The sequence below is a fragment of the Anoplophora glabripennis genome, unplaced genomic scaffold (genome assembly GCF_000390285.2).
Source record: "Anoplophora glabripennis isolate ALB-LARVAE unplaced genomic scaffold, Agla_2.0 scaffold488, whole genome shotgun sequence".
In the NCBI taxonomy this organism is placed as follows: Eukaryota; Metazoa; Arthropoda; class Insecta; order Coleoptera; family Cerambycidae; genus Anoplophora; species Anoplophora glabripennis.
The window spans coordinates 193,259-213,464 of record NW_019416825.1 but is presented as its reverse complement, the minus strand read 5'-3'; the positions used below and the strand labels follow the sequence as shown (position 1 = coordinate 213,464).

Sequence of the window (20,206 nt, the reverse complement as noted above, 5' to 3'; positions counted from 1 at the left end):
GACCAGTACTTATCCATATATATCAAGGCCGACGGGATCCCAACCTGCGTGCACTCGGTGAACGTTGTGCAACTGTTTGCAGCCTGCAAATATTTACTCCCGACAAATATTTCGAATATCTCCGATTCCTATTAAAAGGTTATTTGCATGGCCGTATCGATTATACGTGCGAAATAGGTAGAACGGACTCGCTACGGCGGAGCCGAAGCCTTACCACCGCTTTCCTTAGACGTATTTATTACACGTAATGGGATAACGCCAGGTTGGATAAATGGGAAAACCACATTATAGACTTAGCTGGCATTTAGAGTAAATATCGTTTCGCTTAAAAATATTTAAGGGATTAGTCTGTTATAGAGAAATATCATACGTTGATTTTATTTTCTAGCGACTCGCCAAAGAACGGTAAAATATGATATAAATGAGCCAACCTCGAATTATATAGTCACCTTGACCTCGGAAATGAGCCAACCTCAAATTGTATAGTCACCTTGATCTCCAGACAGTACTTTTTCTAAATTTTAACGTTTCTACTAACATTGAAGCAATTGAAAAACTCACTTCAGGTGACTAGTGTTGTTTGGGGGGATTGGTGTGTTCTTTCCCCACTAAATGCCCTCTGAGATAAATCGGGGACGCATTAACAAATCAGACAGCCCCGGAATGTCGCTTACCATCTGCACAACACCACTAACTATCTCCTAACGTACTTGTTATGAACTCCAACTCGAAATGGAACACTTCATACAGCTGGGAATAAGTTCTGCTAACTGTTATTTATGTCGCTCTCGTACATTTATCGTCAAAATTGTAATTTGTAGTGGAAACTAACTAGGATGGGAGCAGCAGCAGCTGGCCTGTTATGGTTCTACAGCTAAAAAAAAACACCGATACATTTCTGTAACGTTAAAATTGAAGTCTTCGCGATTATTATTGCGCACCTGTTTGGCGTAATCTGGACACGAAAGTGGATTATAACTGCACATCACGGTAATGTATGTTGATGTCCAGCTAGATTAGTATAAATCAATGGCATGTTCCAATTCATTAAACTGTTATACATTCTGTTGGATGTAATTTGTGAGGTGGTGAGATGAGGCCTATCAAACTGAACGAAATAATTATCGACGATATGTTACATAATGCAGAAAAAGTACAAGGTTCGAAGTGCACTGAAAGAGAATTCATCTAGTACTGTCAACTTTACTTGAATTATTTTTTTTTATGAAATTAGAGAATCCTAAAGAGTCTCAAAAGAAATACCACCTAAAAATCAAACTAGCGGTGGAAAGATCAAGTAGTCGTTGGAAAACAATTGAATGTTCGTTGTTTAAAGTGCATAAATGTCATTAGAATAAACAAAAGGACATGAAATGAAGGACAAGAACAATATAACGGTTTTTATAATGAGTTTTTTTTTTTTCTCGTATGCAGACGTAAATAATATCACGGACACACCGTGCAAGTCCAGCGGAAAAATCCACACCAGTACGGTTAATATTAGCCGTTTTAATTTGCCGTGACTAGCCCAGCACAACATTCGTTTGGATTAGCGTCCTCTCCTGCAAAATCCGCAGGTTAACGATGCACCGCTAAGGCCAGACATTGCGTTTTTTCCGCCCGGTTTTAATTGCAAGTTCTAAGCGAATTAACCTCGTTACATTTCTCTGATATTACGAGAGGATTTCTGCTATTTAGGAACCCCTCTAATGCATTATTTATATACGAACACATATTTTTAACTAAAAACAGACGCTGCGAAACGAAATTCGGAGAAAATTACGTCAGTTTCCACTTCAGACAAGATAAAAAATCATTGTAAACCCCAACAATATTTAACTGAGATGACAGTTAATTTTTTTTTTTTCAACTTTTCTATGTAAGGGTTGAAATTCCAAACATTTTTCTTAACTGTAACTTCGCCCTCATTTCATCTTTGTTGAAATATGGAGGATATCCATTCCAACAGGCCATTTATCGCGAGCCGCATGCAGTTTTTGGGAAAATTAATTGTCGCTGCGGAAAGTAGCGATTGAAAACTTTAGCAATAAATACGGGAACGGGTACGAATCCCTCCAGTATCAGTAGTTGGGCATGTTTAACGTTTTACTTGCTACTAGACAAGTGAATGGATCCGAGAAGTTTTTCCATAAATTTCAATCGGGCGGAAAATGCGCTCAGGAAACTTGACTCGTGCCTAGCGGACGCATTGGGAGAGTTTCCACTGTAAAACCTTAAATGCGAGTGGAAATTTCGACGATATTTGTTTGTAGGGGTGTAATTTTCGGAAGTTCGACGAATTGTCGGTCAAAGCAGGCGATTTGCAACCGAATTCTTAAACTGACAATAGAGTTTCAGAATATTAGACAATTGACCTTTGTAAGACAGATATATTTCCATCAAATTTTGGCATTCTTGTCAATAGTTGCAGTTTTGTCAGGCGAGCGGTTCACCCCTTAAGAAAAGGCAATAACCGACTAAATTTTTAAAACAAACACCTGCAGCATGAAACTTTTTTTATTTTATAGTCTATTTTTCTGATAATTTACATATATTTTTTTTATATTTTTCGGCGTTTGTTCTTTGACAAAAATTCGAAAAATGATTCGTTTTCGAGATATTTATAATTTAATGTGAAAAAAGTGACGAAATCGACAAACTTTCGGAATTATTTTCTCAAAAACTACTGAACGGATTTTAATTCTAAAAAAGCATAATAATCGGCAGATTTTCTACTTTATGATATATTTTTTTGGTATGGGTCAATCATTTTATAGAAGATCTAAAGAGAGTAAAAAAAGTCTAAAGAAAATTATTATAACACTTCAAATTTAAATTTTCTTTTTACAATATCTTGGATCAGATTATATTTGAAGACCACAGGAGAAAAAGGGGGAATGTCCCAAATATCAAAAAATGAGCTGACACCGCCAGCGGGTAGGCAAACCTCAATACTTTATCATAAAAATGTGTCCACTGTAAAAAGATAGCACAGTCCGTTAATATTCGTGTTTGAAAAACACGCATCAGGGAAAAAAAGGGGAATGTCCAAATGAAAAATGATAAACACGGGAAAGGTCCATGTATTTTATGTTATGCCTAGATCTTCATGTTTTTACATTATTTTAGGCCTCATTCCAATATCAGATAAAAAATTCAGCAATTTGCAAGATCTAAAAAAGTTCTGTTCTATAGAAGCCCAATATTACTATGACAATATACCTCACACAGATAAAGAAAAGAAAAGTGGAAATATGCAAGAAAAAACTACAAATAGTTCAAGTGAAAAAGGCAAAAAGAAGAAATGTGGAAAGAAGAAAATGTAAAACTGGACAATCCTCCTTACTTACCAGAATATGCGTATATTTTTGTGACAATACCCATTCTTTCCCTGAATAACGGGTAATGGCTTGCGTTTTTTTACTTTTTTGTATAGATACATATTTTTTTTAGCTACACTGTTATTAAAGACTTGTTAAATATACTTTCATTAATAAAAGTAGTAAGTTTTTATTTAAATTTATCAACATGATAAAAATAAGTGAGTGTTCAAACTTTAAAATTCGATTTTCTCGAAACTAACATTTTGTGACATAGCCCCTTTTTCCCCTGTGGTCTTCATTTACAATAAACATTATTATGATTTTTTTTAATCGATAGTTGTAAAAAAATTACTCGACGAATGGCTTTGAAATTGTTTTTTTATTGTAAAATGGACCAAAATAAACACTTTTTGTTCTTTGACAAAAATTCGAAAAACGCTTCGTTTCCGAGATGTTTACAATTTAATGTGAAAAAAAGTGACGAAATCGACAAACTTTCGGAATTTTTTTCTCAAAAACTACTGACCAGATTTTAATTCTAAAAAAACCCTAATAATCGGCAGATATTCTACTTTATGATATATTTTTTTGGTATGGGTCAATCATTTTATTGAAGGTATAAAGAGAGTAAAAAAAATCTAAAGAAAAAAAAGATAACACTTCAAATTTAAATTTTCTTTTTACAATATCTTGGATCAGATTATATTTACAATAAACATTATTATGATTTTTTTTAATCGATATATGTTAACAATAATACAAATGTTCATGTTTTTGCAAGTAATTAGTAAAACTTAAATATTCGATTTTTGGTTTTATAAATGGCTAAAATTGACTTGAAAGTTATACCAAAACTAAACTAAATAATCTTTTTAAATCGTAAAATTAACCTAATAATAATAATTGACCTAGCGGTCTCGAAAAATAAAAAAGTTATTGGATAATTTATTGTATAGGATAATTATTTTATTTTTATTTTACAAAAATATTAAGGGCAATAAAAGGATATTAATTTCTTATTTATTTATCTGAGCACGCAGTTTCTCCTTCGAAATAATCCAAACAACCATTTTCGATTTTCCATCTATGTGTCAATGGATCTAGTTACAATTTCACTATTTGTAGCCTGCTTCCATTCACTTATTTGCCATTTTGATTTTCTTTAAAAGACTGTATTTTTACTCACATTTAGACCTTCAATAAAATAATTGACCTATACCAAAAAAATATATCTTAAAGTAGAAGATCTGCCGATTATTATGCTTTTTTAGAATTAAATTCTGTTCAGTAGTTTTTGAGAAAAAAATTCCGAAAGTTTGTCGATTTCTCGGTCGATTTCGTCACTTTTTTCACATTAAATTGTAAATATCTCGGAAACGAAGCATTTTTCGAATTTTTGTCAAAGAACAACTAGGTTCTATTTTTCAAGTCAAGCGTCTTTCCCGAGAACTGTTTTTTAATACTTTGATATATTTTGAACGTTTCAAAATTACCTCGATTTCCATCACTTTCTTACACTCTTTTGGTTGTCTAGCGACAAAAATATCATACGCGCGAATATCAAAACAACTCTGTCTTGTAGCAAATTTCATAACAAACAATTTCATCAGTGATGTTTTTTTCTGTACACTGCGTATTTAAAAAGTTATATTTGAAAATGGTAGAAAAAACACGTAGTATTTTTTTATTTTTAATTTTTCTTGCAAATAGCACAACTTTTGTTCCTGGCGCAACTAATATCTAATCTACGTCAAGAAACAGCCATATCTCGAAGGTTTTGACCTTAATTCTCTTGGACTAGCCAAATTATGCCAGAAAATTGTGAAATATATATCAAAATATTTGCTAATGTAATAATAATACATACAGAATAAGTCAAAAATTACCTCCATCAATGAAAAGCTATTATCTGGTGCGTCTGCAAGAAATTTATTGACGTTTTCACAAGGAAAAAAAACCGACAACGTTTTTGCATAATCAGAAAGAATAGTTTTGATTTAAACCGACTAGAATCGCATACCCGTATGCTTTTAAGAAGTAATATTTGCAGAAATATCTCCACTCTCCGCTTACAACCGTAAACCGCTCAGTTAACTACTTTTTTGCCCGCAAACCTCCAAGCAAACATTTACAGAGTTACTTATCCGTAAGTTTTTGCCGCCGTTCGCACTTTTTCAACCCACACGCTTATCCAGAAGCGGCCGCCTCACATCGCGAAAGATTAGGCGACCTTTAAGAAGGGGACACAATACATGTTGGAATCTTCAGAAAAAAGTTCTCGGTAGCAGGAAGTTGTTTAACACTCGTTTCTTTCCGTGGGAGAGGCTCTAAGCATATTTTTATAAACTGGTTTTATTACACTCGAAAGAAAGTCTGTATCAAAGTTTTTGTCAAGTTCATGCAAATATTCTCAAATTCTGTTTGTATTTCTAAAATTATGAGTCTGTTTTTTTCTCTGGACATCTGAAGCATACTATTTTTAAATTTGAAAATAATCTAACCCATTCAACCACTCCACTAAGGTTATGGATTTTTAGTTGGCAGTGGCTTGTGATCATTTACGAAGGCTTTTTGCCGTTTTTAAGCCGTACCTACATCATAATAACGAATAAAAAGAACATCGTTCGCGCGAAACAAACACACATTTTGAATAAATTACCTGGATTACCCTCCACACCGACGATATCCCGGTAACAAATTGTATCGCTAATTAAAACAACTATAGTTATGTGTTCCCGTATAATTCAAACACTGGATTATGCGCTCCAGGGAGTACAAGTTATTTCTGCTCGAACGGGGCCGCTGTGTAATAAAATAATCGCCGGTAATTATCCATAGCGCTGTAGTAAGTCACTTTTATCTGAAAAAAAGTGGTCGTAGACAGTGTTGCAACCGACTGTAAGCGTGTACAAGACGGAATCGAACACGGAATGCCAACAGATCCACAGTGAAATATTATTAAAGGCAGTAATTATAAATAAACGCCATATGGCTGGCACAACTACATAATAACCCTAATACCATTAAAATAAAGCAGTAAAAAGAGGGATTTTTATTACTAGTTTTGCTTGTTAGAAACGAAGCTCTAAGTTGGTAGATTATTTGCCTGTTTCCTTCTAAAATAAATTCTTACGTGGAAAATTAATACTTTATATTAAACACTACACCATTAACTTATTCAAAATTATTATTAATAACTAATTATTGCAAAATACCCAAAAAAACTATGAAACATTTATTTAAACACTTGGAAAAATGTAAAATCTTCGAGTACAACAGTAACAAACACAACTGTAAACAAACATAAATAATTGAATAACTAAGCTAGAAGGTTAAATGTTATAGGGTAGAAATCCTGTGACGTAATAATATGTTAAGTCACGCCCATAATTTCTAAAAACTTTGTTGCGAGAAACGGGTCGTCAAATTCCAGTGCGTGCGTAGATTTGGTTTGTCTATCCGCTGTCTCAGGCCGTAGGCAAATAGATGGCGACACGGAAGCGAGAACTTGGCGTCATAGGTGGGCTGTGGAGCTGCGTGGGACGATGGGTCGGCAAATCAGCTGAGATGAATAGTGTTTTGAAAATGTGTGTTACGCCAAAAGTGTCATAAAACGTAAGGAAGATTCAAAAGTGTAATTTCCTCAACAGCTCCTGGTGTGTTGGTACTTTTCTAATAATAAAACGAAGTGTAAAAGTGTATGTGTTAACTATTGTGCTCTAGTGCGGGGCAGAAGGCAAAGAAGCGATCGTCATATTTGTGATTGTTACCATGGATTTGGAGTTGCTGCACAACCGTGAATTATGCTGTTTCACCTGTGGATTTAAAACTCAAGGTAGGTACGAAATAAACATAAATCAAATGTAGAAAAATCGCAAATGTGTCTAATATTGTTATAGCATGAATAAAATGAAGAAAATAACAAAACTGAAAAGTCATGTTTAATGAAAACACAAATAAAGTTAGAAATAACAATTTTCAAATAAGGAAAGGTTTAATTCTATGAAAAAGAGTGGTTATGTTTGCAATTTGACGGCGGTCGTTTCGAGAACAAAAATAATAACCTTGAAATTTTAATTTATTCGTGCTTATAACAATATTAGACTGTATTGACAAGAGTAATGTTTGTGTCGCTTTAACTTTTAACTGTATATGCATAAATATTAAGAAAAACTGATCTTTATATGTACTGATAACTGAAATATATAAGTATGTAGGTACTAATTACTAACATGATTTTATAAAAATTGATTGGTAACGCGTCCGCGAAAGACAGTCGCCTAGATTGAGAAATCAGAGCGAATCGCCGTCCTGAGGACGTGATCTGCAGGCGGTCCTCCTTCAAAACCAGCTGCGGTTCTCTCAATCAATTCGGAAAATCGGAATTTAAGTACTTCCTCAGCGGCGACGCTTCTTTTTCTAATGACGGACGCGTCGCGAGCTGGAGATAATGGGAAGCACGGGCGGTCTCGTTATTTTTGTTTTTCCGGGCGGTTTGTGTGTTTTCGTGTGGGAAATACGAAGTGTTTTCCCAGATATAATCGCCGCGGGGGGTCGGTGACTCATTGTTCGGAAGGAACGCCGTCGAATGGGGGTTTCTTTGCGTAAGCGGTGAAACTAAGCCGCCGCTAATAGTATGTAAAACACCTATTAAAGAACGTTTAAACCAAAACAGGGCGAGCTTAGGTAATAATTTTTTTTTGTTAGTATAACGCGTAAATTGATCTTAACTTTCGTACGTCAGGGTGATTTTTGTTCTTTTTTACATCAAATAGTTACAACTAATTATACTTAGATGAAACAGAGACGTGGAAAACTTCCGTAGGCCGTCGTAACGAGATCGTCCTGCTGGGCTCGAGACGTGACAGCGGAAGGGTTATATTTCAGCCGCCCCAGAAATGAAAGGGAAATTGGCTCATAAATAAGTCAGAGTTTTAATTCCTCCATTATTCCCACCATGGTTTATTATGAATGTCTTAATGATTATGTTACTGGCGTAATTAATTTTGCCGTAAGATAGATGGTGTTCCGTTGAAGGGTTGGACATTTTCGGGATATTTTGGCCCTAATCCACTTTAAAGAACGTCGGGGCGGTTCATGATGCGGAATCCTCCGAGAGGATATTAGCTCGTTTCATTTTTTACGTTCTTAGTTTGTCTGGACGTAAAGATGGTGTTGGTTTGTAACACAGAACACTGGAAATACTGTATTAAAAAAAAAACTTAGTTACTTTCGATTTACTTAACGGTGTTGTAATGTAAGCTTAATTTGTCATAAAATAATCGAAACTCTAACGCGGCTCCTTCTAATAAACTATAAAGCCTGTATAACACAATGCTGTTGTTGTCTGTTGATCATGGTTGTTGTTAGTAACACACAGCAATTTACTTTTAAATTTTCATCCATAGCGATGTTTTGCTTGAAAAAAAAATTATTGTAAAAGATACATACAAGAAATTTTACACATTGGTACCACTACTGCAAACTAAATAAATTGCAGCAATTTTGTCCCATTGTGTGATAATAAGCATGCAATTTTATCCCCGCAATTTTGTCGCTGCAACTAAATTGCAATTAGACCAAGCAAATTAAGTTTTTACTCGAAAAAAGTCCTATCCGCGAGATTATTGTAAAATTGTCTAAAGGAACATAATACAAGACATCTCTCATCTCGTGAGTCAAAAACTTTTATTACCTAAATTTTCTATTTAAACAAATAAGTGAGGAAAACAGTTTTTTCGCTTTGCAGGGAAAACCATCAATGTTAGCGAAAAGTGACTCTTAGACAGCTTGTAGGGAGTAAAATTATCTACAAATTGAGACTTGTTAAATTAAAATAGGTTAATAAACAAAAAAGTTATTGCAAAAAAACAAGAAAAGTGCCCATTTTTTAAATTTGTTTAGAACTATCGCATTTATTGTTAAAATTTTATAAAACGTATGACAAGTTGAGGGTTTTGTCATACTTTAAAAGTGTGCCAAAAGTGGGCGCTGTAAGTGCAATAGTTTTCGCATAATTCTATTTGTTTATAACGGAGGCTCCAAAAGTTATGAACTGTAAACCTCTGTACAGGCGTTAATTTTCAACCAAACATGATTCTGAAAGCGTCAGTGTAATCTTAAAGACGTAATTAAGCGATCTATTAACATATATCACCGTTTTTTTTTTACATTAACATTCTCAAATTGTGCATTAAAAAATCGTGCGTTTTTCGCTTATAAACAATTTGAATAACATTGTTGCTATTTATGCTATCTCACCGAAAATAGATGCAATAGATAGCTGGTAAAAAAATAGTTTTAAAATAAAAAAAGTACCCTCTACGACCAACAAGAGCCAACATAAGAATTATTTTTTAAAAAGTTGTAGCGCAATTGTTTATAAATATTAATTGAATTTTTCGTAAAATAAAGTTTACGACGTAAATTACGATTTCCCGTAAATTGCATTGAAAAATGTGGAAAATTAACTACTAAAAACTAAAAAAATGGGCACTTTTCTTGTTTTTTTTTTGCAATAACTTTTTTGTTTGTTAACCGATTTTAATTTAACATGTCTCATTTTGTAGATAATTTTACTCCCTACAAGCTGTCTGGGAGTCACTTTTCGCTAAAATTGATGGTTTTCCCTGCAAAGTGAAAAAACTGTTTTCCTCACTTATTTGTTTAAATAGAAAAGTTAGCTAATAAAGGTTTTTGATTCACGAGATGAGAGATGTCTTGTATTATGTTCCTTTAGCCAATTTTACAATAATCTCGGGATAGGATTTTTTTCGAGTTTCTCTTATTTTCGCTAATTTTCCTGGTGTAATTGTCTGATACAGGCTTAAGAGATCTTTTTCCTTGGAAATTCCAAAAAAGATGTACAGCAGTTTCGTTACAAACATACTCGTAAACATAGTATATAACTGATATTGTAACAATTTTGTTTCTAATGATCGTAATATAGGAGTATTAATTATCAAAAACATTGCTAACCGCAGCGATAATGAATCCGGTAATATTTAATTAAGATCTGCAATTCAAATGACCTCCTCAACGGCGACGGAACCGAATTATTCCGCCATCAAAGATGCACCGCACGTTTTTCGTCTTTTTTCCCTCGGATCCCCCTTTCCGGGCGGTCCCTCGAACGGAGAGCCCCAAGAATCTATTATTTATGCGCCCTAATTATTCAGAACCGTGTAGTAGTTGTGGTAGATATGCAAAAAAGGTCGTAAATAATAAATATCTACAATAAGTCGGGATCGGGCCGTAGTTTCCACTGTTCCGCTCCGCCGTAGTCCTATTTTCGTATTCGTCCTACCTCATCGTTCATAAGTGATCGATCGCCCCGATTTGTGGGCAGGTAAAAATGGAAGCGGAAACAACAGGAGTAATAACAGTGCTGAAGAACAGTGTTTTTTTTAACCGCGACTCTTTTTGTGTAAAACTAAAAAATTATACTAAGAACGAAAACTAATTCTTAAAAATAGCTCTATATTTCCAAATACTTTGAGTGTTACTATGAACTGATAGTCCAGGCGATATCTGTTTCAAAGAGTCCATATTTGGGTGAATCGTATATCAACGGAGATATTTGGCTTTTTGGCTTTCAAATATCACTAGAAATGAAAATGTTTCTGTGCGCATAAAAAAAAACGTGGGCTTAACTTTTGGCGGCACAATATGTAAAAAAAATTCGGAAGATGTCAAGAGTTGATTTTAGGCGAAAATGGAAGAGGAAAAAAATGTTTGTAATTATATTTTACAAAATATGACTAGTTACAAATCGATTGAATCATGATTATTATTGTAAAAATCGAAAAAATCGCAAAAATGGGGTTAAAAATCATTACTTTTTAGAGAATTTTTGGGGTCTTTAAGTTGGGTACAGGACCTTGTTTAAACAAACGCCAGAGCTCTCCTAATTGACGGATTCGAATTTTTCAAAAAGCGTTTGAAAGCTTGAGAGCCCTTCTATATGTGATTAAATTTTCAAGTATCTAAGGGCCTTGGTTTTTGCTGTGCAAAATTTTTAAAATTTGCAATTTTTTTTTTCGAAATCTGGATTGCAAAATTATTATGCAAAATTTATCGAACCGATTTTGATGAAATTTGGTGTGATGATTCTACATAACATGAACTTTTTTTGAGCCAAGTATGAAGGTCCTATACCCAACTTAAAGGCCCCAAATAAATTCCCTAAAAAATAATGTTTTTTAACTCAATATTTGGCGATTTTTTTCGATTTTTACAATAATAATCATGATTCATTCGATTTGTAACTAGTCATATTTTGTAAAATTTAATTACAAAAATTTTTTTCCTCTTCCATTTTCGCCTAAAATCAACTCTTGAAAAGATACATAATTAAATAGGAAGAAAAATATGACAATTTTCGCATGTTTTTAACATATTGTGCCGCCAAAAGTTAAGCCCACGTTTTTTTTATGCGCATAGAAAAATTTTAATTTCTAGTGATATTTGAAAGCCAAAAAGTCAAAAATTTCCGTGGATATACGTTTCACTCAAACGAAAACAGATACCGCCTAGTCTATAATAATTCTGAACTGATTGGTTGTTTTATTTTAAGTGAATAATATTTACGTATTTATCTAATCTAGGTATACTGTTTGAAGTAATGTTAATTTCGTAGTAAAAGCAAGCTTTTTGCATTAGTTTCCAGTCCGATATTTTTTGTAGCGTACGGTTGAAAAACCGGTTTTTTTAAATAAAAGTCTCTTAACCTGTTGCTATACAGAACTAGTTCCTTGCTTCATTATAAATATAATTAATTAAGTTCATTATGGCAAGTTTTATAATAGCTTTAATAAAAATCTTGATTCCGAAATGGCGTTAGATGAACCTAAATGTATAGTCAAATTTTATGCGATATCAGAAACCACCACAGAGAAAAAAAAATTATTCCTTTTCGAGCACAATCTTCAAGACAATTTCAAGCCTTAGATTATACAGTGTGTATATATACTCTTGTAAACTTTTTTATTGTTAATTTTTCGAGACAAATTTATTCTTTTCTAAATTCCTTGTACAGAGACAGAGTACAAAGCAATTGTTTTATGATACATTATGCTACACCAGACATTTACTTTTTTAAATTTCTGAATATTAGTTAGTTGTCAATTGAAATTTTGGATTATATCCTTAGCCCAATATCTACAAATTTGAGAGGAAATCACGCCGTTAGTTGTGAATGTTGATTTAGTAAATAAGATGTTGTGATAAAAGAATCTGTTTTCAGTCAGTTTTTCGCCTATTGTTAAACAAATGTCCAAAAGATGACCATCATCTCCATCAAGCAATTTACGATTAATTAAACACTAGTTTGAATGGATAGATTTTGTTGTATATGTACTAAAATTCTTTGAATATGAGTCAGGTAATATCTATGTTTTCTTTTCTTTCTGTTATCTATGTCTTTACCTGAGTGACATCTTTGTCTTGTACAGAGTCCATAACTAACAGTAGCAGTATCGTTACAAATTGCGTCATTTTATTTGCAAAATGTGATTATTCTTCTTTTCTGACTAAACCCCGTACCTTGAGTTCTCGAACAACTTTGTTAATTGCAGTTTTTAACGAAAACAACAATTAAAGGCTCTTTGCTTAGGAAAAATTTCACATTTTGAAATTTTTCGGACACAGGGTATGTTTTGTTACGTATCTGATTACTGCCCATGGCCTTTTTGTAACCCGGAAACAAATGATGATATCAATTATCTGATTTGGTGGTTAGTCGAACAAGACAAGAACAAGAACGAAACTGTTACAAATGTATCTGCTTCAGATGAAGACAGTTCCCCTGAACCTTGCAATGTCCAGGCTGTTAATGGTGACCGAAAAGCGGAATCGTAAGTTTAATAAGCTCTGGGGCGAGTGCCGGTATGCAAATAAGGCCCCGACGGCTAGTAGCCGAACTCCCGACATTTCCAGATACTGCACCGCGACTACCTAATATCCCGGTACGTACGGGCGCAGAATTTAATAATAATTCGCCGCAACGAGAAGGCTAAAGGCCCACCCGGATCTCGCATAAACTTCCGAAAGATAAATAGAAATGTTAATTACGGAATTCAATTTAAATTTGAAAAACGACGACGCGAGGGGGCGCGCGCGGTCTAGGCGGGGATAGTTCGCTTGTTCTCCGTCCGGGAATAGAAAAATTTGACGAACGAGTTTTAGCAGAAATTAGGGAAGTTGTTTGAACGTAGTGTTCGCTTTAATTAAAGCACATCGTGGTTTCTACTTGGCGGGACGCTCAAAATTTAGATAATGCGACTAATATATAAAGCAGAGTAGGTGCTGGTAATTAGCAGTGCTCAGAAACCTAGAAATATGCGGTTTGATTTGCTGGAATCTACGGACGATTTTCTAGAGGGACACCAGAGTTAGTTTTTCGATATTTTCAACGGTTAAAAAGATACCGAAGGGATTTGTTTGGGCACGTTTTAAGTCACGTGACTTTTTAAATTGGCGAACAGCCCTAACTCTTTTAATCAGAAGTCCTATCAAAAAACCTTTCAAATAATAGTGCTAGGATATCAAAAAACCAATATGCTGGCGGAATAAATATCTTACCGAAGTCATTGTTCGTTCAGACTCATCGTTTGAATATCCCTTCACATAAATTCACCGTCCAGCGTCATCGACGTGTCACCGGGTCAGTTGGAGTATCTGGACCGGACAACTGTCCTGGAAAAAATGGAATGGATGTTTCGCGCTCTGCTAAATAGAAAGGTACACAATATGCGATTCATAAAACGTACAGGCAGTAATTAATGGAGCGACGGACAATGACGAAATCGACAGAATCAATCCGTACGGATTAAGGACAGCTCTTGACGTATTGTGTTGTGACGAGTACAAATTTGAAGCTCGAGATCGCGTTAGGCGTTTTAATAAGAACGTTTGTTACTTTATTTATCTGAATTCAAGGTGAAGCGTCCTCAAAATCGTTTCTCCAAAGCCAAGACGGTCCACCTAACCTCTCCAGTGTATCGAGGCACTTACGCACTTCGAACCATATTGTGCATTACCATACCGCGACCCCTAGACCCAATATCTCGCGAAGTGAACTCGTTTTTAATGGAGGAACACTTCTACCCGGCCGAGATATGCATACGGGGGGATATAAATCAAATTTGACAGCTTATGGTATTATGCAGCACGGACGATTGATTATATCTCGAGCCCGGCGAGGTTATTACATAACCATTTGGTTAAGTGACGCGGGATATTGAAAAATTGCACTCGTAAAACACACAATGAAGCGGCAGTCTTACAGGCTTAATGTACTAGCGGTACGCGATCGTTAAGTTAAGGGTTGTCTGCTTCAGTGTCAACCTCGCGCGAAGAATTGGCTTCTGGAAGTCGTAGAGATCTTCTTAGAAAATAAAAGCACGGCAAAATGAACACCTATTGCTGAGGTAACAGAAATGCTCACCGTCTTGTAGACACTGCAGAAAATCCACCCGATTTGCGTTACTTGCTGCGGTGTAAGATATCGGGAGTTAAAGCAAGCCTCGTTGTTTATTTTACCGCCGGTAGATTATAGTTAATGCTGAACGATTCATATACCTACTTATTACGGCTGAGCATTAACCTACTTTCGTGGCCTAAACACATTAACAACTTATTTTCCCCGTAAAATTAGCTCCCTCCTTGCTAACGCTGCTAATCTGATTAAGTACAATTACTCGCCTGTTATTGCCCGCGATAAAAGTAACAAGCAATTATTTCTGCGATTAATTGCTTCATTGAAACGCGTGTCGTCGCTGTGTCGGACAAAAAATCTCTTAATTAAAACGGTTCAATCGATCGGGGATCGGCAATGATTCCATTTTGTTTCGAATACCATGCGGCAAAAAATAAGTTCAAAAAAGTTATAAACATTCCTTAATTAATCGAACTTTTGTATATCTAGTTGGAGATTTTGAAAATTTTTTTCTCGAAAATGGTTGAGTTTAGGACTCATGTCATATAAGGTTTTTTTTGTTGATTTTGATGTATTCTATCGTCTGTTCAAATTAAGCCAGTCAAACTTTTAACACCCTGTATAAAAAGCGAACGCTGGCGGCGAGTGGCGTTCCAATCGAACCGTTAAAAGCAATTTCTCTCGAGGCAATTGTCTCAATTACGGCCTTTGTCACGAGACTTACCCGTTAATGGGCCCTATTCGAGAGCTCGCTGGCAACGCACTCCGATTATAAAAGTGTGACGCCGGCCAGAGACGCAATCCAATCGGCCGTCCCCTCGTTCGCAAATTACTTTTTTAGGACTCGCCGACTATCCCCGTATTAGTTTGTAACCAACGGAGCGGGCCGAAAATACAACAAAATACCGGAAAACGAGAGGATCTTCGCGGCATTTCTAAGACTGATGTAAACAGTATGCCACAGTGATAAGAGCACTGTGAAAACCACAGTAATACTACATAAACGGGCAGATCCTTGAGGTACATTTTTGTAAATACACCGAGTCTCAAAATGATGGAACAAAATTCAAATTTTTTTCCAGTTCAGTTTTTCGAACCTTTTTTTGACAGACCTATAATATTACCAACATATTTTGTTTTAATAGGACGTTCTGTATTTTACAGTATAAATAGATGTCTCAAAAAAAACTGACAACTTTTATGTCAGTTCTGACCTGACCCAATTCAACTATGAATACGTTTTAGTACAAAACGTCGATAAAAACAATTCCAAACGACTGCGACGACTATTAATTATTAATTTTGTTTGTGATAAAACTCAAGGCGAAATTAATAGAACAAAGTTCGTCCCATTTACTCGACAAACTACGTTCCGAATTGGTCATAAATCCAGACGCCGCGCCGCGTCAGGATCTAAATACACACTAACAGCTGTGTAACATATAATTCGGGCATTAATTTTAACGACAGTATAATTTGGCTGATTCCGGTGATTAGCCCATAGATAGGTGCGAGAAGTAGTGCTAACTGCTCCGATCATTAGATTCATTAGGGGCGTCAGCTCCAGGTGGTACCAACCACCGTAGCGCGGGCGAAAACTTCCTTGTTATAATGGTGATGGGTAGCACGTGTGCTGTCCCGTTAATCGACGTTGTTTTTCGGTCCGGATTTGGCTAAACGATGTCCCAGGTAGAAATAGATTACCGGTTTGTAGTAAAAATTGTAGTACAGTTTCGTTCTTAGCATTTCGTAGTCCAGGGAACCGAGAGTTTCCCCTCCAATTCTTTCGGATAGAACCGATTGACGTGGAACTTGGGTTGTAGGTAGAAAATAGCTCAAGAAACAAAAAAGTTATATAGTGCCGATGAGCGCTTTTGTCCAGGGGGTGAATATTTTTAGAAAATGATCTCTCGTCCTCGAACAATGCTTTTGCAATACAATTTTTCAGGAAAATATAGCCCTAACCAAAGATATGGTGTTGCGTAGACATTCTATTTGCATGTCCTTGAAGAGGTGTTATAATTTTCATACGATACCCACCTATTTGTATACCTGACGCTGTGTATCTACTACTACCCGGATCCTAACTAAATTTAAACAACTGTGTACACATCATATAAGCTACCGTCCAAACGGACCTTCGCCTATGCCTATATTTACAACTAATTTGCTTCTAGTCGCCGCCTTTTGCCAGGTCTTCCCTCGAGGCGGAAACGTAGATCTTAATTTTTTCCCCAAACACACGGAAAGCGATATCTCGGTAGGCGAGGTTTTTTTTAACTCGACGCTCTGGAAGAGAACGCCTATCGTGAGCTGGGTGGTCTTGATTGGAGGGCGAGATACGAGCGTTGACTTGGGTATCCGAGTTGGTTTATATACGATGCGTTTTTAAAAAAATATAGAACATATTCCACGGAAGAGATACGAGAGTCGCGTGAACTACGTTTAAGAGGTGGAAAAATCTTAAACTATATCCCAAATAAGGGAATAAACTTAAACTGAGACTGACTACAGATAAGTAACTTGCGAGGCAATTGTTAATAGCGCATAGAATCGTCGAGTTGAATCAATCGAACGGTGTGACGTCACAAGTGCTTTGCGAAGGGCTTGGACCATTTGTCACGGTTAGTATTGAAACTGTCTTGATTTTTTCACCACATTTAGAGGTTAAGTCCTTATGGAAAATGTAAAAACAGGTTTTAAATTAAATACTACTCTATGGCTCCATTGAAATATGATTTTCGCGCACGGTAACGCCGCCCCGTATCTATCAAGCTGCATCAAGTGCAATTTTCCACCACATGAGCCGAGCTGCGGAACCAAATTGCGGACTTATTTACGAGTTACGAAATAAAGCCCGCCAGGCTATAAATCTTAGTCTGTGCTCCGGTTATTTATTCGCAGGCAACGTTTGATGGACTGTTCCGCCACGCCGCGACGTTGCCGAGTCTCTCCCTACCGCGCGAGATCAGCCGGATTCCAAACGTCGACGAAAACGGGCAAGAAAAGCCAATTTCCAAGTATATATAGTTAGCAGGCTACTTTTAGCAGACTTTTTGCGGCTATTTTGTTCCAAATCATCTTTTTTTTCGTGAACTAGGCAAATTTTCAGCACCTAATACTATTTTCTAAAGTGAATATGTTTAAAAAAACTGTTTTTCTGATGTAATATATAAATATTATGGTGACGTTTTGATTTTTCCAAGAAAGAATGAGTTAATTATTTGATTTTTGCTTGCTGCTTTAGATAATTTTGTAATTGTCGAGTAGGTATGCAAAAAGTAGTACTTGAACGTAGATGTGGCAACGTCGCCTGGTAGTCGAAATTCTATGAGCCGCTGGCAGCCGTTATGTAGGTGGCTGTGGTGGTAATTTTCACGGCGTGTTTTATAGAGTGCTTGCGCGCAAATGGAAATCACTTTTCATGTCGAAGAACAATAAAATCACCGCACCACAGTTTGTTTGCCCGACAATAATCGTCATTTCCGAGTGGAGATTTACGTGAATTGCGGGATGTTATACGTACTTTTTACATGTAAAGATAGATGGCGTAAAAGAAGGGATATAATTTATTTTTTGGGGGTCGTCCAGGACCTATATATTTTTTTAATTTTTAAGCCATAACTTTCAACTTTTGTGAGCTCAAAGTGAACAGCTCAATTTTTACACTTACAATTAAACTACTTTGATATTAGTACCTAATCATTCTAAAATTCTAATTCCGCAACAAAATATCAACCTACTTATCCTTCAAAACAAATCTAGATCGTAGAAAAACGACATTGGTCAAACAAATACATAAAACTAATCTACACAAATCGTTTAATCTTTGTCGATCGAACTAGACTAAAATAGGAATGCAAAAAATGCAGCTGGTTGGAATTTTATCACCTACTTAAAATATGCCAACACACAAACCTGGGCTAATCCGTACAGAACAAATCGAGGTCATTAAACAACCATTCAAAAGTATTTATAGGCCGGAATGAAACATAAAAAAACAAGCACATATTAACAGAAAGCTTTTACATATGAATTATTCATAGTTGCCTATTAAACCCCATGCACAGGCGGCCTTGTTGATATTATACATTACTAACATTACGTACAGATATTCCGTGCTATTTTTCAATCAACCGCACTGTTTGAATTTTACATGAGTCCCGTGTTTGGACAAAACATTGCTATTATCGATAATCGGCAGCATCATATGCAATCAAAACGTTGCTCACTGCTCATTATCGCGCATTAGATCGGGATATTTCATTTATGTTAAACTAAAATTGTATTTTTGTTTCAGGTAAGTGGACAGGCGCATGATTTAAACGTATGTAAGTGCCACAACTATTATCAGTTAAATTATAAAAACCTCAAAGCTTTGGCAAGGCAACACCACTGAACGTGACGTCACTAAACGATGACGCGTGAGTGGTGCGGCCTTGCTAATGCTACAACTCAAGGTTTTTAATGGAAGTGTACACATTTCCGAATGAAAAAGTCGCAATACCAAGGAAGTAACGACTGAACGAACACTCACTTCAGAGTGTATTACCGGTTCCGCCCGCCGCCGTCGGTGATGTACGTGCATTCCCATAAATCGTCCTAATGGCCAGTATGCGTATTAATAGATTACAAAGCCCTAGGTCAGTGGTATGGGGTTCAATTGATTAGCGCGGCCACAGGGTTGTGAGCGCCGCTCCTGGTAATTCCATTAATTCGAGATGGTCGGAAAATGGAATTCGATTCCGGATTCGGGCGCTTTGCGGCGGGAAGTCGAAGAAGTTTTTTTTAGTGAGGTAACCCAATATCGTACCCGTAAACGCTGGGATCTTCACAAGTGGAATTTTCTGTAAAGTGATATACAGGGTGTTAATGAGGCACTTTGTCAAACTTTAATCGTTGATTTACATCACAAATCAATAGTAAAACAGTTTTTATAAATATGTGTTTCGAAATGCTTCATTTTCGAGATGCAGGGTGTTGAACTTAAAAAAAATTAAAGTTTAAAATTATTTAGGTTTTTGACGTAGACTTATGACCTCCATCAGCATAAAATACTTCATAAAAGTAAATTCTCCGAAATTGTCAAAGATATACTATTTTGAACTTAAACTTACTGACGAATACTCGTAATTCCAAATATTTCGAATTTTCACCATCAAGAACCGCGGTGACAACATTTTTAATACTAAGGCTATGTTTCGCATTGTATTACTCATATCTCTTCAAAAATTTGGTTAGTGCAACTCTCTCGGTTTCGAGAATTCAATACCTATGTATGTTTTCAGCCACCAAAATTGAATAATACCAAATATTTCGAGTTTTCACCACCAAAAACGGCGGTGACAACATTTTTAACATAAAGGTGATATTTCGCATTTGCGTTTGCTATTTCCTGTTCAAAGAGTGACCGCAAAAATCGCCCGTTTTTTCACAATTCGCAGGG

General features: G+C 35.8%; 1 protein-coding gene across 1 annotated transcript in view; it reads left to right on the top strand.

The window, feature by feature from the left end:
- LOC108911605 overlaps positions 1–20,206 on the top strand; it is a gene marked incomplete at its 3' end in the record, with an annotated part of 224,820 nt that overhangs the window by 13,966 nt on the left and 190,648 nt on the right.